At 43.6% G+C, this 19,313-nt stretch overlaps 1 protein-coding gene and 1 long non-coding RNA gene across 6 annotated transcripts in view; one reads left to right on the forward strand and one right to left on the reverse strand.

Annotated features, from left to right (window-relative positions):
• Nucleotides 1-19,313, reverse strand: part of LOC144888257 (E3 ubiquitin/ISG15 ligase TRIM25-like) — a 1,054,438-nt gene that overhangs the window by 370,682 nt on the left and 664,443 nt on the right. The window lies entirely within an intron of this gene.
• Nucleotides 9,286-15,473, forward strand: LOC137419069 (uncharacterized). The gene is made up of 2 exons (XR_010982761.2): nucleotides 9,286-9,680; nucleotides 13,321-15,473. It is a non-coding gene; the product is annotated as an uncharacterized LOC137419069 (long non-coding RNA).

Here is a 19,313-nt window from a genome sequence, read left to right on the forward strand (position 1 = left end):
ATAATAATAATAATAATGCATTTATTTTATATAGCGCTTTTCAGGAAGCCCAAAGACGCTTTGACAGAGTGCAAAACATAATGCATAGCAAAACATAAAGACAATTGCAAAAAAAGAAGAATCAATAGGGAAATATTCAAAGCACAAAGGAGGGAGAAGGAGAGGAGATAGTCAGGGGTTAGATGCTGTGGGTTAAATGTTGAATGCAGTGTTGAACAGGTGGGTCTTGAGTGATGTTTTGAATGTGGTGAGTGAGGAGGAGTCTCTGATGGTGTGAGGTAGCGAGTTCCAGAGGGTGGGAGCAGCGATGGAGAAGGCCCTGTCCCCCCAGGATCTAAATTTGGTCCGGATGGGGGGGGGGGGGGTCAGGAGGTTGGTACCAGCAGAGCGGAGGTTGCGGGTGGGAGTGTGTCTGGAGAGGAAGTCAGCCAGGTAGGATGGGGCCAGGTTATGGAGGGCTTTGTAGGTCAAGAGGAGGATTTTGTACTGGATTCTCTGGGAGATGGGGAGCCAGTGAAGCTTGTAAAGGACGGGGGTGATGTGGTCACGGGTCCGGGAATGGGTGAGTAGACGGGCAGCGGAGTTCTGAGTGTATTGGAGTTTATTGGTGATTGTTGAGGGTGAACCATAAAGGAGGCTATTGCAGTAGTCCAGACGGGAAGTGATGAAGGCGTGGATGAGGGTTTCTGCAGCCACGGAGGAGAGGGATGGACGGAGACGGGCGATGTTTTTCAGGTGAAAGAAGGCTGTCTTTGTGATCTGTTTAGTGTATTTGTCGAAGGAGAGGGTTTGGTCAAAGATGATGCCAAGATTCCGGATGTGAGGGGAGGTGGATACTGGGAAACCGTCGATGTTGAGGGCAAAGTTATGGGTGGACTTGGTGAGCGTTTTTGGGCCAATGATGATTATTTCAGATTTATCACAGTTAAGTTTGAGGAAGTTGATTTGAAGCCAGGATTTTATTTCAGTGATGCAGTTTGTCAGGATAGAGTGGGTGGCGGTGGAGATGGACTTGGTGGAGATGAAAAGCTGGATGTCATCGGCGAAGCAGTGGAATTGGAGACCATGACGGCGGATTAAGTGACCGAGGGGGGACAGGTAAAGGATGAAGAGGAGGGGGCCAAGAACTGAACCTTGGGGGACACCTTGGGGGAGGGGATCAGTGGGGGATTTGCAGTTATTGATGGAGATGAACTGACGTCTGTCAGAGAGGTATGATTTAATCCAAGAGAGGGCAGTGCTGGTAATGTTAAAGGTGGTTTCAAGTCGGGTGAGGAGGATGGTGTGATCGATGGTGTCAAAGGCGGCGCTGAGGTCGTGGATTTATTCAGCCTGTCATCTTTCCGAGATGCCTGTCAAAAAGAGTGCCAGCTTACTGGAAAAGGGGGTGCTGCATTAGCAGCACATCCATGCTCTCAGCCAATATCTGAGAATTAATTCAGTGATTTAATCGAATGCGGATCTCAGAATTTCTTAAGTGATTGGTCACCATTGAGGGGGAACAAATGGAGCCAAAATGATGTATAGAGGTATATTTTCAAAAAGTTGTGGATGGATTGTGACAAAACTTGGTGGATTCTTTGGCTGGGTGGATTATTGTTTAGCAGATGATCCTGTCATCTATGCGCAGACTCTGGACATCCTTTTGGGTTTGGTCCCTCAAGGTGATGAATGAGGAGTCCGGCCACTGCTATTATGGGACTCCAGGTTCAATCCTAATGGTTAATTGGCCAGAGTGTATTACCGTGCACCCCCCGCCCCCCCCCCACCAATGATCCTCCCCAATGTGCATAATTATTTTCAGTGATGTCTACTTTGATGAAAAAGATGTTAACTTCAAAAAAACATTTTGGTCTGTTTCCTTTTGCCATATTGGTAGACATGTCAAAATCACCCTTTTCCAATATATCAACCATTTATTGAGCTTTGCGAATTACCTGCACACTAGTTATGATTGTACCCATGGTTACGTAGAAACACTGGTTATAAAACTTATACATGCATATAATTACAGTATGTAAACTTTATCAAGCAGTCACCATTTTAAAGTATTTTCTTCCAAACAATTATAATTTGTTTGGCTCATTGTTTGGCTCATTTTGAGAGCCTTTACTTCATTTACTAGAAAAGATCCACATGTAGATGCACTAGCAATATTGTTTACAACTTGATGAATTATTTAGCGTACATATAGTCGTGGCCAAAAATATTGGCACCCTTGCACTTTTTTAAATAATGCACCATTTCTACCAGAAAATTGTTGAAATGAGTCTTTTGGTATCCACATATGTATTGCTTTGGTTTGCAGTGGAACAAAACCAAAAAAGCTAAAAGAAAATTATTAAATCGTAGCTTGTTCCACACAGAAATCCTAAAATGGTGCCGGACAATATTACTGGAACCTTTTTGAAGATGTTGAACACAATTAGCTTTCCAGAAGGTGGTTCTGCTTTATTTTGGAATTGATCTCACCTGTAGTGAGTTGCAGGTGCCTGCAATTTAAAGATCACTCATTCAACCAGTTTGAATGGAGAAAAGGAATCATTCTGCTGTTTTGTGTCACTGAGTGAACTGAGTTCGCCATTTAATAATGATTTTGACTGTCAGAAGATTATTGGTCAGGCAGTTATCATTGCGTGCTGAGAAACCTTTCCCTCGATTACATCACACAGGTTAAGTGAAGCAATATCTATTAATTAAACCAAACATGATTTCCTGTGTCTGTGGCCCTTTAAGGCCCATGGCACTGTAACCAATCTCCCTGGACATGGCTGCGAGAGAAAACTTAGTCGAACATTGCAGTGAAGGATTGTTCGAATGGTGGAGAAAGCACCTCGATCAACTGCCAATCAGATTCAAGCTGAACTTCACACACAATGTACAACAGTTTCAACTCGCACCATCCGTCGCCAACTCGATGAAAGTGGTTCTCTGGTAGGAGACCCAGGAGGACCCCACTGCTGAGAGAGAGAGACATAAGAAAGCCCGACTGGAGTTTGCCAAAACAAACCTGAACAAACCAAAATCCTTCTGGGATAATGTCCTGTGGACAGATGAGACCACATTCGAGCTCTTTGGTAAAGCACATAATCTCATTGTTTACAGAAAACAAAATGAAGCCTTCAAAGAAAAGAACACCTTCCCTACAGTAAAACATGGAGGAGGTTCTGTGATGTTTTGGGATTACTGTGCTGCCTCTGGCACTGGGTGCCTTGAATGTGTGCATGGCATCATGAAATCATGAGATTACCAAGGCATTCAGGAGCGCAATGTTCAACCCAGTGTCAGAAAGCTGGGTCTCCGTCGAAGATCGTGGGTCATGCAGCAGAATAATGACCCAAAACACACTTTAAAAAGCACCCAGGAATGGTTCAAGACAAAACGCTGGACTGTTCTGAAGTGGCGAGCAATGAGTCCAGATCTAAATACTATTGAACACCTGTGGGGAGATCTGAAAACAGCAGTTGGGAGAAGGCACCCTTTAAATCTGGGAGAACTGGAGCAGTTTGCAAAAGAAGAGTGGGCCAAACTGTCAGTAGAGAGGTAGGAAGCTCATTCATGGATATAGGAAGTGCTTGACTGCAGTTATTTTGTCCAAAGGCCATGCTTCAAAATATGAAGTCTCGGGTGTCAATAATTTTGTCAATGCCATTTCTTTTTATTTTCTGATCTAAAGGGATATATTAAGGTTTGAATCAAAAACAAAGGTTATTTAATATTAACAGTGAAATAAAGAATTGTGGAGACCAAATACTTTTGTCAATTTCAACTCATTTTTAGAGAAAATTGAGTTATTTGAAAAATGTGCAAGGGTGCTAATATTTTTGGCCACAACTGTATGGGTTCTCTCTCACATAGTTCACTCTCACAGCACATATCCTCCTGGTGTCAGTGCATTTAACTTTGCCATGTCACATGAACTTACTCAGTTCATCTCAGCTCTGACTCGAGTTTCTGAACAAGTTACTGATCACAGGTATCTTTACCTCCACCACCAAAAGTGGATGGAGGTTGTTTTCACTCCTGTCTGTTTGTTACTTGGTATTTTTTTTTTTGACAAGTATGTTGATCACTCCGGGTTGTGTTTGTCTGTCCGCTCACTTATACTTGCCTACAGGTAAAAATTTTAAACTTATCTTCACAAAATTTCACCAAATGGTAGAGTTGGTGTCTGACGGAATCGTTTTTTTTTTAAGTTAAAAGGTCAAGTGGGCAACGTAGGCCAAAAGTCACTCACTTTTTTTCTAATTTTTTTAATCCTCAATTTTCATCCGATTGACTTGAAATTTGAATGGGATTTTCATATCAGCTGACTGAATTCAACCACCAACTACTTTTTAAGTCAAATGGATGTGCTGCTGAGTACCATTCTACTTTATTTCATTTTATTTTATTACTTTTTTTGTATACAAAGCCGAGGCTTTTGTAAAAGCTAACACATGAATCACAAAAATAAACAGACACATAAAACATATAATAAAGGGAGCGAGAGACAAGAGGGGTGGGGGTGGGAGAGAGGGAAGCACACAAGCACAACAACAGTAGAGAACAGGGACAATGGTAGATCTGTGGAAGGGAGAGGGCTTGGGAGGGGGGGTGGGGGAGAGGAGTCAAAGTAGGATAAAACAAATGGACACTTATTGGACTTTCAGAAAAGAAGTCGGAATTTGAAAAAGGTGGATTTGGGTTGCATTAACGGGGGTAGAAAGATGAATGTTTTGGTTGAGGGAAGATAAGAAATGGTGGTGAACAGCTGCTTTAAAGAACTGGAGGGAGGAGTGGGATTGAAGAGAGTGTGGGAGTTTGTTCCAAAGGTGAGAGAAAAGAGGAATGAAAGAGTGAAGGTGAGCAGAGAGTATTGATTTTGGCAGTTTCATCAGAAGATAGTTGCTGGCAGATCTTGTGCGTCCTGAAGACATATTTGGGGGACAATGCAACAGAGAGCAGGGGGAGCCAGACTAGAGAGGAGTCGGTAGAAGTCCACCAGAAGCTGAGCTAGGTGTGAGGAAGGGGCACCAGCCCAGAGGGGAGAGCGGTTCGCCATTTAGCTGTAGATGAAAATGTTGGATGTGGTGAGAAGCTCAGTGGGGCCAAGAAAGGACTTCGCATGACGGAGGATGCACAGTCCGCGACTGGCTTTGGAGGCCAGCGTGGAAATGTGTTTTTTCCAGGCAAATATCATGGCAGATAGTGAGACCCATAAGCGTGAGTGGCAGGGGGTTTTCCAGCCGGTATTTATGAAGAGAAAGGGTGAGGGTGTGACATTTGTCAGGATTGAATGACATGTTCAACTTGTTTGACCAGTTTGTGATTTTATCCGGTCTGCAGAGAGTGAAGAGGCTGCTGCCTGCCTATCTCAGGGTTGTGATAAGAAGCAGCAGAGGGTGGAGTCATCAGCAAAAATATGGAGAAAATTTTCCAGAGTCGCAGAGGTCATTAATGAATACCAGAAAAAGCACAGAGCTCAGAACACTGCCCTGCAGAACTCCAGCCTTGTCAGGAAGAGGATATGAGAGAAATTATTTTACAGCCACATGTTGGCTATGACAGGAGAGGAAGTCAACGAGCCATGAGTGGAGATTCCATGGATAACAATAGGAGAAGAATTTGGTGAGCAGGGTGGGGTTGCCCGACCGTATCAAAGGCATGATCTATGTCAAGGGAGACGGCTCTGATTTCCTGTTTAGCATTGAGGACCTCCATGCATTGTTGAGACAGCAAGAGCAGAATGTCGAGATTAGAGTGGCCTGGTCTGAATCCAAGTTGATGACCGGAGTTCAAGCTGTAGTGAAACGCAGGAACTCTAAGTCATGTTATACATCTGGTGTAGTAACATCTCCTGCCCACTGAACTGCTCTTATAAATATCCGTCCGCTGAAAGTGAGGGGCAGACCTGTGACCATTACGTGCTTACTTAGGAAGGTGAGGAAATCATATTCGAATGAGGCTTGCTTACATGTACCCAATATTATATATTGTTGCGGATCTCCAACATCGGCCTTTTCCCCCTTACCAAGAGGGGGTTAATCCCTTTGTCTTTGACTGACCGACGCGATCCTGGAAGTATGATGTTCCTTCCAGTCGGTGTTGAATAGGGTTGTTGGTCGAACTGGTCCTATTACCTAAATACCAACACCGCCCATGAAGCAAGGAAATAACCCCACCCGAACTGCGGCGTTAGTGGACACGCCGAGCGAAGCGAGCCGCGATTCGGGCCGATAACAGGACTAAACCCGATCCAAGTGGTTCCTAATCGTGCCATGGTTACCCAATTGAGAAATGACGAAAGCGGTGGAATTAAGAGGAAACCAGGGATAACAGGTAATTTAGTACACTTTATACAAAAGATGAAAAGGAAGAATGTACAGGAAAAGAGGAAGAAAAAGGATACAGGGCAGCCTTATTGCAGTCTTAACTTATCCCTTGGACTCGGGCCCATTCGCTCTCTAACTTGGTCGCAGACACAGACTCACGCGGGGATGGAGATGGTCGGTTGAGGGTCCGGCGATGGCGTCCAACTCGTCCGGTCCCCGACTCGTACCGAGCAGATGGTGGAGGATGGCAAGCAGGCAGCGCTCCGCATAGCATTGGCATGAGCAGACAATTATTCCGGGGGGGGGGGGGGGGAGCTCGGCAAGCAGCTCTCAATGAGGCCTAATCACAAGCAGACGTCTCTGCACAGTCCTTTAGCGCTCTCTCACACGGGTCCTTCTCTCATAAGTCCTTTCAGCATGCTCCGTTCCAACAAGTCCCAATGCCAATGCTTGTAACGTGAGTCCTTTACCATGCTGCAGTCCTGAAGAGGACTTTGTGTGCGCAGTTTTATCAGAAAGCCAGCGCATGCTCTGGAAACCCCCAAGCACGCCCTGTCAGGCGATCTCATCGTAGCCCGATTGGCTGTTGAGGTCTTACTGGCTCCGCCTTGATGGTGCCGATCCCGACCACCCCTCACCTCGCGCCTCCCTCTCTCTCAGGCCTACCTCGTGGTATCTTGGCTAGTTACAATCAACCAAAACCAACCAAGGAACGGCAGCGCTGCTGTTGGCCAAAGTGCAACTGCGGTGAAACAAACCAGCATGGAGCAGCAAACGCTGCTGTGGCCAAAGTGCAACTGTGGTGAAACAAACCAGCATGGAGCAGCAAACGCTGCTGTGGCCAAATGTTACAAAGAGAGAGGGATGCCAAACAGGACGCGGGATGGATTCCCACATCGAAGTGGATTGGAGGGATTGAAAGGGGACCTACTCTTATTTGTTTGACACAGCGCAGTTGGTAACTTGGGCAATGGCCTTATCCTAAACACATACTAATGAGATAACTAATGTTCTATATGGGCCTACGTGTTTGCTTGTGGCCTAACTATGGGGTGTTACCTTGAACCTTATTACATGATGTTATTTACTAGTGTGGGATCTCAAAACCGCAAATATATATATATATATATATATATATATATATATATATATATATATATATATATATATATATATATATATATATATATATATATATATATATATGTCGAGATCATGCCTTTTATTGTGCCTTATGTAATTGTGGTTTGCAGTTAATAATGGATGCTTTGTGAAAAGGATTAAGCTCACCATGTTCCCTCTTGTTTTGAACTATGTTTTATTGTCCAACTGTGCCAAAAAATGTAGAAAGATAGTGAAACCGCTTACTTTGTTAGACCCCTAGTGAAAACGCGTCTGTCTGTCCTTGACCAAAAGCCAACATGGAAGATAAGTTTTGAAAATGTCACGGTGCTCTTTCTCCCTCCCGCATCTTGCCCTTTGCTCATGCCAAAGAAGATAGGACATTGGTGGGGGTACTGGTCAACGTTTCCCCCATTGTGTATTATACTGCTGAAACTTGCCAAAATTAGCGGAGATTTTTATCACACTCTGCAAGTATATAAGGAAGTTCTTTCTGTAAGGAACTCAGGAGTGTCTGGAATTATGCTGTTCAATTGAATTGTATAACCCTTACACCCTCCACAGCGCTGTGTACTTGGTTCATCAATAAATGCTTGTTATTCCTTGAACTCAAGGTGTGGAACATGGTTCGATTCCCGAGATCTGGTGTCAGAAGTGGGATCCGACTCTGAGCGATATTTGGGAGGCAGACCCTGTGGGGACTCAGCGGAGAGGCTGGCCAGCACTGATTCGATTAACGTGAGTTTTCATACTGAGGGGTCTTTCCAAATTGAGCTCCGTTCACTCACTCAGGCTGTCTGTCTTCCATTTCGTCGTTCCGTGCTTGGATCACGAACAAATTGGAATCTGGTGTGTAAGTACAGGCCTATTTGGCTCGGGTAACAAGTTGTCTATTGATGAACCAAGAAATGGGGGTCAGTTAGCAAAAAGGGGGGACTTCTTGGTAAAGCCCAGAACTTCCCAGGCAGGGCAGTCTAGAGACAAGATGGAGTTGATGGGGTTGATAGTAACCAGAGAAAGTATTTGCTGCGGACTAACGGAGGGGACCCAAGGAGGATGGCCAGGATAAGTGTTAAGGTAAGTTAAGAAGGGAGAACCCCTTTAGGAAAGCCCTGGCATGGGTGATAAGTTAGACAAGTTAGAAGCGCTATATAAGCATTGACCGCGAGTTAGCGCCGCGGGAGGACCGGATGAGGGAAATATCGGCGCGGTAAACTAGAAGGCAGGATTTTTCGGTGGATGGCCTCGGGGCGCTTCCTTGCGCCTTGTACGCATCACGAGCTGCTTCTTGCAAATGGGGGTCATGCTGCCGTGCGCTGGAAGCGATTGCCTGGCGCATGGACGGGAAAATGTTCCGTGCACGTTAATTAAATATCTTAAGGGAGATTAAGGTATGTCGGAGTAATAGTACTGTGTTAAGAGAAGGGTATTACAGATCGGGGGGCGGCCCGACCTTCGACCCGCTGGAGGGACTAGCCCAAGGAAGGTAGGACGATGAGTATTTTAAGTTAAGCTACGCACTGGATGTGTGTATCTGATAAACCCCCCCCCCCCCCCCCTTCAAGGCCTTCTTTGTCCCGTCTCAGGATTTAAGGCATGCACATCCGGTGCAGGTTTTACCCAAAGGAAGGAGTTCTGACAATATGCTATAGGTAGGTCAAGTATTAGCTCTTTCTGGACAAAAGATGAGGTTAGATCTGGAGAAATAAAACAGAGAGGATTATAATGTACGAGGTGTGTGGAATCCAGCTGTAAACACGCGAGCCGAGACTTGCAGGCAGGTTGCCGGGGCAATGGAGTAGCTGCCTCGCGGGGAACAGCGAGGTGGGACAAAATCGAGACAGGAATGCGGACCATGCTGTGCACAAGCAGGAGACGCATTCGTGTGTGTGAACAATGCGAGTGATGAGGTAGCTTGAAGTGATGTGTTGGAGTGAGCACATGTATGTTGTGTGCTGAGTGGAAGCAGTGCTGCATTGTCGAGCATGCTTCCAAGGAAGACTTTGGGATGCTCGAGTTGGAAGCGTTTTGTTTTGTATCTCAAGGGAGATATTGGTTATTTCTTATATGTGGAAATAGGAAATGTTTATGTGATTTTTGGAGAAGGATAAATTAAACTGGAATCAGAAAAGCGCAGGTACCAGATAGGAGAAAGGCAGGAGAAGTGCTGAGACTTCAAAAGCACAGGAAGAAAGAAATCCAGGTAGAAACCAAGGGATGGATCGGCTCACAGCAAGGAGCCAGGTAAGTTCACAGGTAGGTAGGATTGGAGTGTGCATGAGTGTGCATGAATTTATACTGTATTGTATGGAGAATAAAGGGTCAGTCACATGGTATGTGGTGTGTATAAGGGAATGAATGATCTGTCATTGCAGCGTGTATTTGTGTTTATTGTGTGTGTGTGTCATTGATGTGTGTCATTGATTGACAAGGGGTTCCCCAAATTGCCTGCGGGCATTGGGCAATCCGGATGAGTACATTTAGGAAGAAATAAGAGGTATCAGTTTAGATTTTGAGATGCCATGTGGGACTCAGTCTGCTGGGGAAAATTGGCAGGGAATAATGAGTATGTTATGGAGAGCATGTGTAGACAGGGCTTTAAAACAAGTGTTCAATTACATCCCCACATTAACGGCTCTCCAGATGTAGCAAGTGAGAATGGGAGTAAAAGTCAAAAATGATAGGCTGTCAACCGACTGGGTGTTTATTCAACGGAATGGCCGGGGCTTGTATTTGGCCGACTTGGGATGGCAGAATGCGTTGAATGAAGGCAAGAATGACATGTGATGCTGGCGTGAGTCCAATCGAAAGGATGGATGGTTATGGTTTCACCCGGTCTGTTTATCTGTCTGTCTGTCCGGACACGGAGCTCTTGGGAGAGCCAGGATGGGTTGGGGTGACCAAGATGAATGTGGACAATATATTAATTGTTTGCCATTGTGAAATTTTGCCCTCGATTTGAGACGAAGACATATGGCATTTGCTGTCAGGCTCAGGTTGGCTGGTTTCCTCAGCTCTGGAGGACCAGAGCGGGTGGATATTTTAAGTTGATACTCCTATGACAAATGTTGATACTCCTATGTGATGCAGGGTAAGTGTGTGGTGATGGTGTCTGGGGCCTCGGGGTTTGCCCCTGCCTATTTGCCGGTCTGTCTGTCTGTTACATTTGACCCTCAGAAAAGGTTTTGTGAAAGGGGTTACACTTGATGGGCCAACTTATGGACAGGAACATGGAATTTGTACAGAGTGCAGGCGATAACCCACCTGTGTCTATCTCTGTGTGTGTGTGTGTCCGTATTTGTCTGACTTTCTGGCTGTCCATGGAGTCATGTCTTTGAACACTGATTTTGAGGGAGTTGGAGGCGCGTGATGGAGTTGCAGGTGCGGACCAAAGCGGTGTCCGCGGTATTTACTGGGGGTCGAAAGTCCCTCCCTCAGTGTCTGCAGACTTGTCGTTCGGCAGTGTCGAAAGACAGGTTCGATTGTCGGTCTGTCTGCTTGATTTTCGGGTCTCACTCTGAGTATATGGTGTATACTCTGAGTATATGGTCGTTTTCTGTTTTGTGCTTTAATGGTGGTTGATTTGACTTCCCTGAAAGGGGGACAATAAAAATTTATGTGTTAGCTGTTGTCATTTCGGATGTTTGCAGTTGTAATGTGGAGCCAGTCTGTCTGTCCGACTGGGTGTGTCTGACTGCGTCTGCAGATATGGATCAAGGAGGAGCAGTGTCTGCGGTGTCAGTTATGGTGTCGAATGTCATTCACTGTGTCTGCTGACATGTCGTGTGACTATGGTGACTATGATGGTGTGTTCTGGCGGGAAGAATCGTGGCAGCCTACAGGTTTGAATGGAATGGCCTCTGTGAGACCATCCTGTTAGTACGTTGGGGGTTCGTCTGTCTGTCTGTCTGTGAATGGAAACTCAGAAAATTGAACTGGACTTCGACAGAAGGCAGGTGGGTGGTCACCTGCTGTGAATTGTGGTGGAACATTTGTGATGTCCCCTAATACGAGGGGACGAATTGGTTTGTAAATGTGTTGTGCAGGTACTTTCTCTGTAAGTAGCCAAATTCTACCTGGGGTAAGTCAAGGTGGAGGGGAGTTGTCTCTGATGCCTTGTTCCACGGGGCAGTACTATTGTTGTCAAGTCTCATGTAATCTTGGTTAACGTATATCTACGGACAAGAGCTGCACTTTATTTTAGTAAGTGACTGGGAAAGTTTGTTTTAAAAAGTGCCAGTGGAGTTGTTTAGAGTTATGGAGGTCACAGCTCACTGGAACCTCTTTGTTTATGTTTGGCTGGCTTACACTGGCTAGTGTATGGAAAAAAGGGGGACTGAAAATGCTTTGAATTTGCAGCCTGGCGGACAAGAGCTGTGTTTGGGAAGGTTAGAATCCAGCATTTTGCAGCCCTGAGCAGAGGGGATTGCCCATTGGGCATGTTTAGGATTTAACAGACTGGTGGAGGTCTGTGGAAATATGAATCCAATGTTTGATGGATACCGTGTCAGTGTGCTCTGAGTTCGAAGGAAGATGATGCGATTATTTCAGATTTATCATAGTTAAGTTTGAGAAAGTTGATTTGAAGCCAAGATTTATTTCAGTGATGCAGTCCGTAGGGCTATTCGGGTACTTTGAAGTGATTTACATCGGAATGCATCTCTTGGAGGACTCCCGTTGTTCAAGGGAGGAAAGGTGTGAAATAGTGACGTCATCCTCGCTGGAAATGTGATTGGAAATGGCAGGATTGACGCGAGAGTCACAGTGGGTGAAAAAAATTGACCAACATGAGAATTAGGTCTATTTCAATAAATAGATCAGGTTATTTTCTTTTTATTATTTGTTTATTGGGCAGCTATTGGGCCAGAGGCTAAAACAGGTGTCTGCAACAGGTGCATGGGATGCTAAGAGAGGTATTGGAGGACATTGGATTGACTTTAAATTGAAATGAGAATTGAACAGGTGGATTAGGAAAATGAGTTTGTTCAAATAATCGTGGCATCTGTGGGATGTAACAATTTCTGCCAGAATAGTGTATGGGGAACCGTCATCTGGGAAGCGTCGTTAAATGGCAGTAGGTTTAGACAGGTATTGAAAGGGTTCGTGCAATGTCATTTTGGGGCACCACTCGACACAAGAGTGGTAGAGAGCTGAAGTAAAATCTGCCAATATGATGCAATAGGGTGACAACTGAGTTTTGTTTGGAAAACTATTTGTTTGCAATATTGGTTCGTACATAAGCTGGCAAAGAGATTATGCCAGTCTGAGGGAGTTTGTGTCCTTTGGATGGGAGCTAGAGCCTTGTAGGGTTGGGGCTTGTGGCTCGCCATTGTCTGTCTGCCAGTTATGGTGGGCAGAGGGAAGAGGGGTGATACTGCTCTGGCCTCTTGCTTGGCAGAATTGAGTATTGCTGGGTTTTACCCCCGTTCAAAATTGAGCTCTCGAGAGCTGATTAACATTAGGATGCATCTCTCAAGGGACCCCTGGGTGGTCTCGAGAGCTGAGGTGTGAAATATGGTGACATTGTCTTGTGGACACTTTGTGCGTGGCTAGACATGCGCCTGAAAGGGGAAATTGTATTCATAACTCATGTGGGTTGTGTCTGAAGGAAAGGTTTGGGAGGAAGTGTGAAGAAGGTCGTGGAAAGTGCAAAGATGATTGGATTGGAAAGTCGACTCAGATGGATTATTTGTCAATGACAGGTGACTTTGTTAGGAATTGTTGAGGAAGTAGAGGAAAAGGTTGTAAAAAGTTAATGGAAAAGACAGGAAATAAAGGAAAGTGGTTAGTTATGGACTGTTGTTTTTGTGATAAGAAGGTGATACAAGGGGTTAGCTTGCACTGGGGGGACCAATGAATGTAAAGTTTAAAAACGTTGTGTTAGATTGCTACATGCAGAATGACCCCAATCGAGGAGGTGATTGGGGGCTGGTGAAGATTGGATCACGGCTCTGCAGACCAGGTGAACAGAACTCCACCAGGTATGTGGGAATCACATCAATTGAATTATTGCTCAAAGGGAGGTGATAGAGCAAAATGAAGAAGATTGTCATGTGGACCGCAAGGCTAACCTCCGCTCTTGCAGGGAAATGGCTTTGGGAGGCTAGTTGTTGTTTTAGTAGACTCTAGGTTCTAAAACCTAAGGCAAAATGCATAAGAGGGTAAAGTTGGCGATTGCGGATGGAGATTAGCTAGAGAACTTGGAGACGATTTCGTTATTTTTCAGATAATTTTTCCAGTGGGTTTATACTGGTGTGAAATTCGCGTATCTAGGAAGGAAGGGAAAAAATGTCCAGGTATTGATAGGATAACAGTGAAATTTTGAAGGGGAGAATACCGATTATTTCCATTGACCAAATGGGGGGGGGAAATGGTTGGTAAATCATGTATTATTAGATGTAGGGAAGATGATTAAAAGGAAGGCATTTTTGGAAATTGGTGAAAGTAAATATGGCATTTGAATTTCCAGACACGACACAGGAAATGCGGCTATGAATAAGCCAACCATCTGAGAGATAAGGTAACTAAATGCCAATTAGTGGGACGGGGGGCTAGGAATTTGACCATGGTGTGTGTAAGAAAGTATTTTTCAGGATGGACGATGAAGAAACCGCCGTCGGAAGACCATGATCTTGACCACAGAGGCCGTCGACCTGAATGGGTCCTACAACAAGGCAGATGTGACCGGCGCTTCAGAAGATTGTATTGATTTTTGTGATGACTGTGATACTTGTGTTGAAAATCCCTTGTGGGAACTGGCTGATGCCTGTATTGATGTTTGTGATGACTGTGGTACTTGTGTGGTAAACCCCTTGCATGTACTGGCTAACGCCTCTTATGTATTACAAGCTCACAGCTGTACACCCCCTTCCGACCCAACTATGGATCTGATTGCGACGCTGGGTCTGGCAGTCGAGGGACCCGACATGGATATCCTAGACCCGCAAGCCGACCAGGCGTCCATGGGAGACTTTGACATAAAGGAAGTCCCTCTCTTTGCTTCAAATGCTTTGGATCTCTTTGCTTCAAGTGATTCGGATTTTTAACGCTCTGTACCCTGACCAGGAACATGAGACACAAGATACTGACAACATTATGTATTCCCCAGAACAGCAGCACGTGAGAGATCTCATGGGCATGATCGTTGATTAACTTCGAAGATCTGCAAGGACCGCATCTGCAAAGGGTGGGGGGAGCAAGTTCCGCAGGGGAGGTTGTTGGCCCCCTGGCAGAGCAGAACCTCATCTGGACCAGAGGCCTTCGTTGTGGATCCGAAACGTTAATAGACTTTCATGTTCTGAGTCTTCATGTTCCAAACACGCACAACATGACACCTTTCAAACATGCATGCAAGGTACTTTATGTGCGTGGCATGCCCTTGGAGGACACACATACAACACTCAATAAAGCCCGATGTGGCCACATATAACACTATACTCTTTTGCTTTGCAAATAAAGCCGATGTGGCCTGGTCTCTGTGATACGTAGTCTCGTAGAGACCAAATGGGGGAATGTCGAGATCATGCCTTTTATTGTGCCTTATGTAATTGTGGTTTGCAGTTAATAATGGATGCTTTGTGAAAAGGATTAAGCTCACCATGTTCCCTCTTGTTTTGAACTATGTTTTATTGTCCAACTGTGCCAAAAAATGTAGAAAGATAGTGAAACCGCTTACTTTGTTAGACCCCTAGTGAAAACGCGTCTGTCTGTCCTTGACCAAAAGCCAACATGGAAGATAAGTTTTGAAAATGTCACGGTGCTCTTTCTCCCTCCCGCATCTTGCCCTTTGCTCATGCCAAAGAAGATAGGACATTGGTGGGGGTACTGGTCAACGTTTCCCCCATTGTGTATTATACTGCTGAAACTTGCCAAAATTAGCGGAGATTTTTATCACACTCTGCAAGTATATAAGGAAGTTCTTTCTGTAAGGAACTCAGGAGTGTCTGGAATTATGCTGTTCAATTGAATTGTATAACCCTTACACCCTCCACAGCGCTGTGTACTTGGTTCATCAATAAATGCTTGTTATTCCTTGAACTCAAGGTGTGGAACATGGTTCGATTCCCGAGATATATATATATATATATATATATATATATATATATATATATATATATATATATATATACACTCCTGATGCTTATTAGTGTATATGAATGATGGCTGTCCTGTATTCTTTCTTCGATGCTGTTTGAGATTGATTCTGATTAAACTCGGAACGAGAAGCGGTTGTGAGACTTTGATTTTTACAACACAAGCTATTGGAGAAGAGGCAGGATTTAATATCGGAAGTAAAAATGGATTTCATGACCTTGCTGTGGTAGGCTTTGGAGTAGGCTGATTGGTCTGCAGTTGTAGGGATCTGTTTTTGCACCTTTTGTGTAAAGCAGTAATATTCGCTGATTTCCTAGTTGATGGCAGATGACCTTGAGCAAAAGAGGGTGAAGAGAATGGAGAGAGGCTGAGATAGCATGGCAGAGCAGGATTTTGGGACCCGTGGGCTGATGTCTTCTGGTACAATTGCAGAATGAGAGTCGCGGTTTGACAGAAACTTCTCCATCTTGTTGGGAGAGAGGGACACAGAGTTCAGGGGCAGCTGGGTACTACTGGTTATGGTGGGTAAGAGCGATGGGTTTGGGACACAGGATTTTGAGCAAACACAGAGTTGAGGCATTCAGCTTTTTCATGTGCAATGTCAGGTGTGTAGCTGTTTGAGGTAAGGGAAGAGGACCAAACACCAGAGACAGATTTGACCAGAGCTTTGTGAAAGGAAATTTGGAGAATTTTTAATGCCAGTAAATTCCAGAATTTATTTTTTTATGAATTTTACGATCTTTGTTCGATTTAAATTGAATTACACACTTGAAAACTGTTGAACACAAATCGACTAATTGTTACTTCCACTAACCTACGGTTTAGCAGTGCTGGACATGTTAATAGGGTGGTGTATAAGGGTGATGTAGAAGACTACTTCAATAGCGCTTAACATCCGGAATTTTTCAAATTAACGATCTTTAACTTCGTTATTATATTTAAATTGAAGTATACATTCCAAAGCATGCCATGTTCTAAGAACTCTGAACATGGTTCTCAATCTCATTTCCCCACAAAAGACTGATGCTGATTTGTTCACAGGTGATGTTTATCATGCAAATGTGGAAGGCAGACAACACAACAACTATTCATCTGTCACAGAAGATTCACAATGTGCTTCTGCAAAGGAAGGTTCAGATTATATTTACATGAAAAACGGAAGTGCTTCCTGTTTAGCAACTGGTGAGTGGAAATGTAAAAAATTGACATGCAATATTTTGTGTTGAGAAAATATATAATTTTTAGAAAAGTGTTAAATATTTTGCATTTTGATTTTGACAAAAAAATAAAATGTTGTGTTCTTTATTTCCGTAGAACAATCCAGAAGTAATATGGGACAAATAATGTCCAGTCGCAGCTTGACAGTGAGGAAAAAGCCATTTTTGAAGAAACAATCACGACATCAAGACTCACTTCCGATAAAATTCAAGTGCATGCCTGGGCCTCGCAACACCAAGATAAACATTAAATTAAACAAATACAAAAAGGCTCCAGAAAGACGAATACGTTATAAGTGTAATGTGGGCAGAATGGATTTTGTTTCAACAAGTAACATCAAAATACACATGAGGATCCGCACTGGAAAACGTCCCCACAAGTGCGCTGTGTGTGACAAAGATTTATTGACAAAAAGCAGTTTGAAATTACACATGAGGATCCATACAGGAGAGCGACCTTACAAATGCTCGATATGTGATGAAGGTTTCTCTCGAAAAGGCAGTTTAAAAATGCATATGAAGATCCATACAGGAGAGCGAACTCACAAATGCTTGATATGTGATAAAGGTTTCTCTCGAAAAGGCAGTTTAAAAATGCATATGTTGATCCATACAGGAGAGCGACCTGACAAATGCTCGATATGTGACAAAGGTTTCTCTCAAAAAAGTGATTTGAAATCACATATGAGGATCCATACAGGAGTGCGACCTTACAAATGCTCGTTATGTGATCAAGATTTCTCTCGAAAAGGAAGTTTAAAAATGCATATGAAGATCCATACAGGAGAGCGACCTTACAAATGCTCGATATGTGACAAAGGTTTCTCTCATAACAGCAGTTTGAAATTACATATGAGGATCCATACAGGAGAGCGACCTTACAAGTGCTCGATATGTGACAAAGGTTTCTCTCATTGCAGCCGTTTGAAAAGGCATATGGAGATCCATAAAGGAGCGTGACCCCACAAATGCTCGATATGTGATAAACATTTCTCTCAAAAAGGCAGTTTGAAAAGGCATATGAAGATCCATAAAGGAGAGCGTCCCCACAAATGCTTAATATGTGATAAGGGTTTCTCTCAAGAAGGCGAATTGAAATCACATATGAGGATCCACACAGGAGAGCGACCTTACAAATGCTCGATATGTGATAAAGGTTTCTCTCAAAAAGGCAATTTGAAATCACATATGAGGATCCATACAGGAGAGCGACCTTACAAATGCTCGATATGTGATAAAGGTTTCTCTCATAAAAACCATTTGAAAAGGCATATGAAGATCCATAAAGGAGAGCGTCCTCAGAAATGCTTGATATGTGATAAAGATTTCTCTCGTCACAGCAGTTTGAAATTACATATGAGGATCCATACAGGAGAGCGACCGCACAAATGCTCGATATGTGATAAAGGTTTCTCTCATTACAGCAGTTTGAAATTACATATAAGGATCCATACAGGAGAGCGACTGCACAAATGCTCGATATGTGATAGAGGTTTCTCTCGTTACAGCAGTTTGAAATCACATATGATGATCCATACAGGAGAGCGACCCTCACAAATGCTCTATATGTGATGAAGGTTTCTCTCGAAATGACCATTTGAAATTACATACGAGGATGCATACAGGAGAGCAACCTTACAAATGCTCGATATGTGATAAAGCTTTCTCTCGAAAAGACCATTTTAAATTACATATGAGGATCCATACAGGAGAGCGACCCCACAAATGCGCGACATGTGATGAAGGTTTCTTTCGAAAAGGCAGTTTAAAAATGCATATGAATATCCATACAGGAGAGCAGACATCTGAAATACCAAGATATGAAAAATGAGGTTAAGAGATTTTCGAAATTGAAGAAATCTGAAATTGTACCAGTGATAGCCGGAGCAACAGGGAATCCGGATGATTCAGAAAACTCAAACTGAGTACATCAAAAGCATTCTGGGGAATATCATGACAAACAATCTACAGTGGAGGCTGATAGTGTTCAATGAGGCTCAGTGAGGATTCTAACATGAGCCCTTGGAACAAAGTTATGAGTGAATTTTCACAAACTGGTTCATGCATTGTTATCGTTTACCGAAAAAGGAGGTGGAGATTGAGTTCTGGGAGAACTTCCTTCTTTCTTTTTTTCTTTTTCGATTTTTTTGTTCTATTTTTTTTTTTATGATCAGTGTTTCGGAATTTTGTTTTATGTCTGATTTAGTTGCTTTTCCCTTTTTGTTTATGCTCAGATGGCATCTTTCCATGGCAGTTTGAACAGCAATTTTGAAAAAAATATTTGCAGTTGTCCATATTTCATTGCCTTTTGTGATATGGGGAGAACACCCTTATTGTAAAATTGTTTATCCGAAGAAGACTCCTGCCTATGTTTTTCATCAAACTTGAATTTGTGAAGAGTTTCACAATAAAGAGAAGATAGGTGCTCAAAACACAAATGCACCGTCTGTGTTGTTGTGAATATGTAATGGCACATTATCATCAATGATCTATCAGTCAGTGGAGAGTTTGGAGTTGTCCATATCCCCATAAGTCATCCTGATCAAACCGAGAGTTGTTCACCAAA

Source organism: Myxine glutinosa, chromosome 1, assembly GCF_964187855.1.
Source record: "Myxine glutinosa chromosome 1, kmMyxGlut1.1, whole genome shotgun sequence".
Lineage (NCBI taxonomy): Eukaryota > Metazoa > Chordata > Myxini > Myxiniformes > Myxinidae > Myxine > Myxine glutinosa.